The 10643-nt window shown below is 42.7% G+C and overlaps 1 pseudogene; it reads left to right on the top strand.

Moving 5' to 3' along the window:
• The first annotated feature begins 421 nt into the window (after positions 1–421).
• LOC126087496 (G protein-coupled receptor kinase 4-like) lies at positions 422–1510 on the top strand (annotated as a pseudogene).
• Positions 1511–10643: the final 9133 nt, after the last annotated feature.

The following is a 10643-nucleotide window of genomic DNA, read 5'->3' on the forward strand; positions in this document are numbered from 1 at the left end:
GGCTACAGGAGCTGGCAAATGTCAAAATCTGTAGGTCAGATGGTAGGCTTACATCCTAAGAATCAGAGGTCAGAGGATGACCTGCCGGATGCAGGATCCAGAGAGAGCGAGCTTTGCCAGAACATCCATATATATTGGTGACAGACCACGCCCAAGGAAACTCCCCTTTCAACTGATCGGTGCTCACAACAGATTACATGATGGATGGTTATTACATCATATCTGCTGCACCACTGAAAATCATGGCCTACAGAAGTTGAGACATAACCTTAACCATCACACCTGTCTTTTCTCCTGTGGAGCCACTGGTGTGTTCAAACCGCAAACCCTTTAGTTAACAGTTGGGTGTTTAAACATTGTGCCACCAGGGGACCTTATAATAATAATAGATAGTACTTATACCGAGTCCCTAGGAGGCAAAATGGGTTTAGAACTAAGGTACTAACCGAAAGGTTGGAGATTTGAGTCCACCCAGAGGAGACTCAGAGGAAAGGCCTGTCATCTACTTCTAAAAAATCAGCCATTGAAAACCCTATGGAGGGTGGGCGAGTGGCGGGCGGCGGCGGCGCAACGTGGAGATCGAGAACATGGTGGCCAACAGGCTGCTGCTGAAGGCCCACGAAGGAGGATATGGAAAAAGAAGCAGTCGTAGTAAAAAATGAAAGGAGATGCTGGAGCTACCCCCTGTCAGCAAGTGCAGCGAGCTTACACATTCCATCGAAAAGGATTATAGCAGTCTTTGTGACAAGCAGCCGATAGGAAGACTTCTCTTCAGACAATTCTGTGAAACAAAACCTGATCTAAACAGATACATTGAGTTCTTGGATGCAGTGGCAGAATATGAAGTGGCCCCTGATGAGCACCAAAGAGACTGTGGACTGAAGGTCCTAGGTACGTTCTTCAGTGAGGATACGCATGAAGCCCCTTTACCAGAAATACCTCAGGATGTTGTGACAAAGTGTAAAGAGAGACTAGAAGAGGACTCTTCCAAGGAAGTCTTCGAGGAATGCACTAGAATTGTCCATAACTATTTAAGTGGAAAACCATTTGAAGAATACCAAGAAAGCTCATATTTTTCTCAGTTTTTACAGTGGAAATGGTGGGAAAGGCAACCAGTAACAAGGAGCACATTTAGACATTACAGAGTTCTAGGAAAAGGTGGATTTGGAGAGGTGTGTGCCTGCCAAGTGCGAGCTACAGGAAAAATGTATGCCTGTAAAAAAAACTAGAGAAGAAGAGGATAAAGAAGAGGAAAGGTGAAGCCATGGCTCTGAACGAGAAAAGAATCTTAGAAAAAGTGCACAGCAGATTTGCAGTTAGTTTATCCTACACGTAAGAAACCAGAGACGCCGTGTGCTTGGTGCTAACCATCATGCATGGAGGGGATCTGAAGTTTCACATCTATAACCTGGGCAATCCTGGCTTTGATGAGCACAGAGCTGTGTTCTATGCTGCAGAGCTGTGCTGTGGCTTGGACGATTTACAGCGGGAAAGAATTGTGTACAGATGAAAGGGAAGCAAGGGTCGGGGAGACCTCATACCAGCAAGAAAGCAGCGCCGGGAGCAGAGCCCATCCTTTGGACCTGGGGTTCCTGCGAGGAGAAGCTCCTAGTCCAGGAAAAGATTGATGAGAAGGCTGATAGAGACAGAAAGACTTCCCTGGAGCTGACACCCTGAATTTGGACTTTTAGCCTACTTTATTGTGAAGAAAAAAATTTCTCTTTGTTAAAGCCAAAAAAAAGAAAACCCTGTGGAGCACCGTTTCTACTCTGACACACATGGGGTCATCATGAGTCAGAGTCAACTCCATGGCAACTGTTTTGTTATTGTTTGTTTTTTAGTACTGATATAGTCCTTACAGAGTGCCAGGCAGTGGTCTAAGGCTTTTACATATAATCGCTCATTTAACCTTCACAGCAGCCCTATGAGGCGGGTGCTCTTTTAAATCCATTTTACAGATGAGGTATCAGAGCAATCAAGGTCAAAAAGCCAGTGAGCAGCAGAGCTGGGTTTTGGACTCAAAGTGATGCTGAGAAAGTCTAATGCTAAGATGGGACTAGAAAGAAAGGCCTGGTGAGATACTTCTGAAAATCAGCCAGTGAAAACCCTATGGATCACAGTGGTGTGATCCACAATTAATCCTGGGGACAGTGCAGGACTGGGCAGCATTTCATTCTGTTGTGCACAGATACAGGAGCTGACTCACAGCAGCTAACATCAGAGTTCATGCTGTAAACCGGGGGTCAACAAATATGTTCTGCAAAGGGCCAGATAGTAAATATTTTAGGCTTTGAGGGGCACAGGTGGCCTCTGTCACAAGTTCTTTGTTTCTCTCTTTTTTTATATATATGATCTGTGACGGTTAACGTTGTGTGTCAATGTGGCTGGATCATGATTCTCAGTGGTGTATGTAGTTTGAAGCTATGATGTAGTTTCCCGGCTATGTAATGATGTAATCACCACCATGATAAGATCTGATATAATGTAATCATCTCCATGATGAGATCTGCAATGAGCAGCCAGTCATTTGAAAGGGAGTTTCCTGGGGGTATGGCCTGCATTCAATTTATGTGGACTTTCTGGCAAAGCTCACTGGCTTTTGCTCACTCTAGATCCTCATCTGACCTCTGGTTCTTGGGACTTGAGCTACTGTCTTAACTGCCAGTCTTGGGATTCAACAGCCTCCACAGCCTGTGAGCCAGAGGCCTGTTGTCTGACCTGCCGACCTTGGGTTTGCCGGCCCCTGCAGCTATGTGAGTCAGGAGAAGACTCCCGACTAAACCACTGACTTGGGACTTTCCAGCCTCTATAACCGTGTGAACCATTTCCTTGATACAAATTCCTCTCTTTCTCTCTCCTTCCACCCTCTCTCTTACTCTCTCAAACCCAGCCTTAGACATAACCCTTTAAAAATGTAAAAAACCTTTCTAAGCTCAAACGGTGCACGAAAACAGTTCAACTCGACCAGTAGTTTGCCAAACCCTTCTCTAAAGCATTATCCTAAGACACATTGTTGAGTCATCCATGACTCATGGTGACCACGTGCATGTGCTGTGTGAACTTACGGAAGCTATTTTACCTCTCTGTACCTCAGTTTTCTCATCTGGCATATGGGGACAGTGCTCTTCATTTGATCGGTCTGTTGTAAGGATTAAATGACATAATATTCTTCAAATGCTTAGGACTGTGCTCATAGAGTATAAAGAATAAGAGTATATAGAGTAAGAGTTCAATAAGTGTTTGCATTTATTGTATGATTCTGTTTATAAGAAATGTCCAGAATGCATAGAGTCGGGAAAGTAGATTAGTGGTTGCCGGGGGCTGAGTTAGGGGAGAATGAGGAGTGACCTCGTGGATACAGGCTTTCTTTTGGGGATGATGAAAACGTTCTAATATTGATTGTGGCGATAGTTGTACAACTCTGTGAATATACTAAAAATCATTGGCTGAGTACTTTAAATGAGTGAATTAAATGGCATGTTACTATACCTCAATAAAGATGTTATAAAAGATTTTTAAAATAAATGCTTTGATTAATTTTAATAGAAGAGCCACATCAAAGTCTAGACCAGAGCTTAGCGTTTAGTAGGTACTTAATATTGTGGAATTGAACGTAATGTATTTTCTTGTTTCTCAGATACATTTTCCTTCCATATTTTAAGTCTTCTGAAATTGGAATGTGTCATGTAACTGATATGTATATTTAATGTCATTTTTTTCCCAAAAAGAGCTGCTATTAAATCAATGGTATGTCTTTCAACCAGCAGTGTACTGGAATTAAGAGCTATGGTAAACATTCATCTAAACATTGATTAATCATCTACTATGTGCCAGATCTCGGAAAGCATTAACCTTCATGCCTACCTCAACTGAGGAGTCTACTTTCAATTGTTCATCTGCAAGATTTTTATTTTTCATATAAAATGCAGTGGCAGTTGACTCGGCTTAATGGCCTTTAAAATCTTCTTTGAGTGACACAAATAAGCCAATGTCACTACCTAGGTTGTTGTAGCTGGTGCTATTGAAGTCCAGTCCCACACGCCCTTGAACCACCTATGAGTAAAAGAAATCCCATCCCAAACATACAAACAAAAAAAGGAAATTAGCTCATAAAAATATAAATTTCAGGGGTAGTTCTAGCTTCAGACGTAGCTGGATCCAGTAGCTCAAACAACATCATCAGGGCCAAGTCACTCTCCATCTCCTATGGGCCAGCTCCATTCTCAGACAGATAGTCTCCTTGTGGTAACAAGACGGCTTCCAGAAAAACCAGGCTTGTATTCTCAGAGCTCTAAATTCAACAGGAAAGAGGAAGTGCCCCTTTTCTGGCCATGCAAGTCAGAGTCCCAAAATTAGCTTTTATTGACCTACTTGGCTTGGTTTGAGTCATGTGACAACACCCCAGTGGCTTGAACAATGGGAGAATCTGGCACGGCCTGGGTCATGCACTCCTCTGGGGAGTGTTGGGCGAGATTGAGGGGCACAGCAAAGATGGAGTCAACTTCACCAGAAGTGCATGGACTAGAAGTGAGAGAGAGATGGTAACTGAGAGAAAAACTAGGATACACTTTACCAAAGAAAGGATATACAGATTCTGGGCAGGGAATAAACAACAATGATCCCCAACCCCACTTGAAAATCGACCATTTCTCCACATGGTGTTTTATGTTAAGATTGAGGAGGTCAACCTAAAAAAATGCAATCCCTCAAAGAAACTCATTTTTTATTTATAAAGATAAAAGGTTTTTCAGGACAGCCCAAAATTACAGTTATGAATCAAGCATCAGGAAATGGATTTTTCATGGAGACATAGATCACACTCTTACTGCAAAACTTGTTGTTGGACTCTGTCAAGTAGCTTCCAATTCATAGCAGCCCTATGTACAACAGAATGAAATGCTGCTCGGTCCTGCACCATCCTGACAATTGTTGTTATGTTTGAGCCCATTGTTACAGCCACTGTGTCAATCCATCTCATTGAGGGTCTTCCTATTTTTTGATGATCCTCTACTTTAAGAAGCAGAATATCCTTCTCCAGGGACTAGTCCCTCCTGATTAAAAAAAAAAAAAACCAAACCAAACCCACTGCCGTCGAGTCAATTCCGACTCATAGTGACCCCATAGGACAGAGTAGAACTGCCGGGCAAATACTTGAGACAAAGTCTCGCCATCCCCGCTTCTAAGGTGCATTCTGGCTGTACTTCTTCCCAGACAGATTTGTTCTTTCTTCTGGCAGCCCATGATATATTCAATATTCTTCACCAACACCAAAATTCAAAGGCATCAGTTCTTTTTAGGTCTTCCTTATTCATTGTCTAGCTTTCGCATGCATATAAGGTGATCGAAACACCATGGCTTGGGTCAGGCACACCTTAGTCCTCAAAGTGACATCTTTACTTTTGAACACTTTAAAAAGGTCTTTCGCAGCAGATATGATTTCTCGACTGCTGGTTCCGTTGGTGTTGATTGTGGGATCCAAGCAAAATGAAATCCATGACAAACTTCAATCTTTTCTTCCTTTATCATAATGTTGCTTATTGGTCCATTTGTGAAGGTTTTTGTTTCCTTTCTGTTGAGGTGTAATCCATACTGAAGCCTGTGATCTCTGATCCTCATAAGTAAGTGCTTCAAGTCCTCTTCGCTTTCAGCAAGGGAGGTTGTTGTATCTGCATATTGAAGGTTGTTAATGAGTCTTCCTCCAATCCTGATGCCTCATTCTTCCTCATATAGTCCAGCTTCTCTGCTTAGTTACTCAGCATACAGACTGAATAAGTACGGTGAAAGGATACAACACAGATGCACACCTTTCCTGGTTGTAAACCACACAGTATCCCCTTGTTCTGTTCGGACAACTGCCTCTTGGTCAACGTACAGGTTCCTCATGAGCACAATTAAGTGTTCTGGAATTCCCATTCTGCTCAATGCTACCCATAATTTGTAAGGATCCACATAGTCAAATGTGTTTGCATAGTCAATAAAACACAGGAAAACATCTTTCTGGTATTCTCTGCTTTCAGCCAAGATCCACCTGACATCAGCAATCCACATCCTCTTCTGAGTTTGTGTTGAATTTCTGTCAGTTCCTTGTCCGTGTACTGCTGCAACCATTTTTTAATTAAGTTCAGCAAAATTTTACTTGCATGTGCTATTAATGATATTGTTTGATAATTTCCGTGTTCTGTTGGATCACCTTTCTTTGAAAGGGTCACATATATGGATCTCTTCCAGTAGCTATCTTCCAAATTTCTTGACATAGACAAGTGAGCACTTCCAGCACTGCATCCATTTGTTGAAACATCTCATTTGGTATTCCGTCAACTCCTGGACCCTTGTTTTTCAGCGGTGCCTTCAGTGTAACTTGGACTTCTTCCTTCAGTATCATCAGTTCCTGATCATATGTTACCTCCTGCAATGGTTGAACATCAACCAATTCTTTTTGGTACAGTGACTCTAAGCATTCCTTGTATCTTCTTTTGATGCTTCCTGCATCATTCAATATTTTACCCATAGAATATTCCAGTGTTGCAAATCGAGGCTTAAATTTTGTCTTCAGTTCTTTCAGCTTGAGAAATGTTGAGCATGTTCTTCCTTTTTGGTTTTCTATCTCCAGGTCTTTGCACATTTCATTGTAATACTTTACTTTGTCTTCCCGAGCTGCCCTTTGAAATCTCCTGCTCAGCTTTTTTACTTCATCATTTCTTGCATTCACTTTAGCTACTCTACATTCAAGAGCAAGTTTCAGAGTCTCTTCTGACATCGATTTTGGTCTTTTCTTTCTTTCCTGTTTCTTTAATGACCTCTTGCTTTCTTCGTGTAGACCACAACTCACCTGGTCTTCGGTCATTAGTGCTTAATGCATCAAATCTATTGTTGAGATGATCTCCAAATTTAGGTGGGATACACTCAAGGTTGTACACTGCAAAAACTAGGTGTACCTTAAAAAAAAAAAAAAAAACTATTGAAAGAGATTTAGGTATTACAGAGTTTGACTGGGCAGTAAACCCAAACACCAATGAGTTTCACTCCTGAACACAGCCTCCAAAGCCACACAAAAAAGAGCCAACGCGTTTTACAAACTGGAATCAGCTTGTTAGATTTAGTTGTCATAGGTGGTATGCTGACTCTCAGAGATATTTATCACTACTCAATAAGACCTCCCCACCAAGAAAATAAGGAGGAAAAAAAATTAAAATTAAGGAAGACCACGTACACTTCCCAGGAATTAAATTAAATTTCTGACTTTCTTTCTTGGTTGAAATGTCCCCGGGTTGTGCAAACAGTTTGCACTCAACTACTAACTTGAAGGTTGGCAGTTTGAACCCGTCCAGCAACACTGGGGGAGAAAGCCCTCCTTCCACAAAGCCAAGGAAACCCTACTCTCGCACATGTGGGGTCGCCATGAGTTGGAATCGACTTGACGACAAGGGATTTGGTTTGGTTTTTTGGCTGAAAGCTCTGAGGTCTTCCGCCTAAAGAAACCAGCCCAGCTGATAAACCTGCTTACTCTCTATTCCCTACAGTAGAGGTGAGTATGTAGAGCCATCATTAATTTGTAGTTACTTTCTGGGAATGTAGCAGTTATCCATTGCCAAAATAATGCTGCGTATATAACAAAGCACCCTAAAACTCAGTGGCTATAATCAATAGGTAGCTATTTCAGCTCATGAGTCTACCTGGCTGGGCAGTTCTTCTGGTCTCAGCTAAATGTCAACTGGCCTCAGCTGGCATGACTGGGGGACTCTGTTCTATTCCATGTGTCTCTCATCCTCCCCCTAAGACCAGTGGGCTAGACTGGGACTGTCCTTCTCATGGCAATAGCACAGGGAAAGAGCAGAAAGGCTCATTCATGAAGTGCTTTCTTGCCTCTACTTCTGTCATGTTTGCTAACATCCCATGGGCCAAATCCAGTCACAAGGTTGAGTCCAGGGTCAGAAAGGGAGGTCCCTGCAATGTCACATGGCAAAAAGCTTAGATCAGGGAGAAGCGAAGAATTGGGCCGTTTTGGGGAACAGGAGACTGCCATGAGATTGGTGATAAAGGCAGACTTGGATCTAATTAGCTGGCATGTGGACAATACAAATGAGGAGTACTTATTTGTCCAATGTGGATACATCTTTTGACATTTCCTTAGTGGTTCTTATTTACAACAGGGATCAAAACATAAGCTTCCTGTGAACTTGACATCCAAGATACCCAGTGGTTTAGATACTCAATGAAAAGAAGGAAAAAGAGAAAACTTTAGTATCAGATAAGAAAAATGACAACATTTGGTGTCACCCCACGTGAGAGGGGTCCTGTAATTTAAAAAACAACAACTATTGCCATCCAGTCAATTCTGACTCATGGCAACCCATCTCCATAGGGTTTCCTTGGCTGTAATCTTTACAGAAGCAGGTTGCCAGGCCTTTCTTCCATGGTGCTGCTGAGTAGGTTCAAATCACCAACCTTTCAGTTAGTAGCCAAGCACAAACCATTTGCACCACCCAGGGATAACTGATAATAAAGATCTGCTCCACACCAGCATTTCACCAAAACATCTTCAAGGTGACTCTGTGCAGGAACTTCAGGCTTTGGGGAGGGAGAGGGAGCCTTCCGTGGAGGCCTGCAAAAAGAGAGGGAGCTATTTGCTTTCACAGGTGGTTAAAAAAGTGCAGAGTCAAACCTAAAATTAGGAAATTAAAACTAAATAAGGGAATTCAATCAGAACCATGTCCATCAAAAGCAGCAAGCATATGGGCCACGCTGTCAAGTGAAGACCATCAAACTGAAAAGTGTAAATGAACCTGGGAGATTACATACAGAACTTGGAAAAGGAGGGAAGGGCCCTTTGAAAGCCCAGATCGCGGATCTCTTTGTCACCCACAGAAAGGCTGCCCTCCAAGGCCGTCGTCCAACCCTTTGAGACACCGCCAGCCTTAGAACATTTGGTGTTGCCCCTGGAAAACTTTCTACAAAGAAAAATTTTTAAAAAGTCCCCCAGGATATTACTCAGTAAAAAGCTCTTTTTGAAAGTGTCTATAACAGCCTGTTGTGTGTTTTAATGAGTTGAAATGTGTGCCTCCATTGGCTGGGATTTTAAAGATTTTAAAGAAAGCCTTACTCCCTCTGGCATCTATGAGTTCCTGTTTGATGCTGCATATTCATAAAATGCTCAGCAGGACACATCACAGTTCAAACACGCTTTCAGCCCTGACGACTTCAATAAGCCTGTTTCTTTCCACTCGGCAGTTAATTCAGCGAGCACATAAGACACTCCTACTGGGTATTTTGAGCTGAGAGTTGGCAGAGCAAGGTACAGATTTCAAAGGCTGGTAACGGCCTTTGTTGGGGGACCTGAGAAAAGGGGGATGCCAGATGGATTCCACCCACTTCTGATTAGCATAGGCATTATGAACCTTGTCCCCCAACCCCCAGTTGCAAAATGGTTTATATTTTATTTTCCTTCTACTTCTTCCCTTTGGGAAGTTCTATTAAACAAGAACCAAAACCAAACCTGTTGCTGTCAAGTCAGTTCAGACTCATGGCGGCCCCACGTGTTAGAGAATAGATTTGCTCTGTAGAATTTTCTTGGCTGTAATCTTTACGGAAGCAGATTGCCAGGACTTTCTCCTGTTGCACCATTGGGTAGGTTCTAACCGTCAACATTTAGGTTAGTAGCCAAGCGACCATTTAGGCCACCTAGGGACCTAAGGCAGTTGTAAAATCCAAAAAAGAAAAGGGGAATGAAGAAAATACCTGCCAGTAATTTATTAAGACAAAGCTTCCTCTCTCTTGACGTTATCCGCATCCCTCCATCTGTCTTGTTATGATCATAGCTCAAGGCCACTGTAGCTTTTCATTTGATTTCAGGCATCAGCCTCCTTGCTGGTCTCCCTGTCTCCACTGTGGCCCCATGTACTTTCCACCCTGCAGCCAGAGTAGCATTTCTAAAGTGCAACTCTGACCTACATTCCTTCATTTATTCAGTAAGTAATGTGTTGGGCATCTGCTGTGTGCCAGGCAATGTGCTAGGCTCTGGGGAGACAATGGTAAGCAAAACAGAACAAGACCCTGGCCTCGTGGAGCTTACAGCCTAGTGGACAGTATCCAGTTGATCACATAATCACACAAACAAATGTGAGATTAAATAAATGAGAATTTTCAAGGGCTCTAACTGCTAGAAAAGTTGAGGGTTGCAGAGACCTGGAAGCATATAACAGGAGGAGTGGGGGAGACCAGGGAAGGCTTCCTGGAGGAGGTGATAGTTGAAATCTATCTGAAAGATCTGCAGGAGTTAACTAGATGAAGGATGAGGTTTGGGACAGGAGATAAGAAACAAGCATTCTAGCAAAGGGGACAAGTTTGTACAAGAGCTGTCTGTGGTAGGAGAAAAAAGCATAGCAAACTTTGAAGATCGAAACCTGCCTGTCTCCTGCTCCATGTTGCTCTTAAGTAAAAGACAAAAGTCCCTACCTTGACTGAAAGGCCCTGCATGGCCTCTGACTACCCCATCTCTTTCCAATCCTATTCTACCCCTTACACCTCTATCTTCTAGCCAACACCAAACCCATTCCTGTAACCCACATATGGAATCCTTACAGGGAAAAGAAAGGAAACTCGTTTGTTGGAGCATCTAGCCAGGCATTGTGCTTTCTGTTGTTGTC

Source organism: Elephas maximus, chromosome 12 (genome assembly GCF_024166365.1).
Source record: "Elephas maximus indicus isolate mEleMax1 chromosome 12, mEleMax1 primary haplotype, whole genome shotgun sequence".
In the NCBI taxonomy this organism is placed as follows: Eukaryota; Metazoa; Chordata; class Mammalia; order Proboscidea; family Elephantidae; genus Elephas; species Elephas maximus.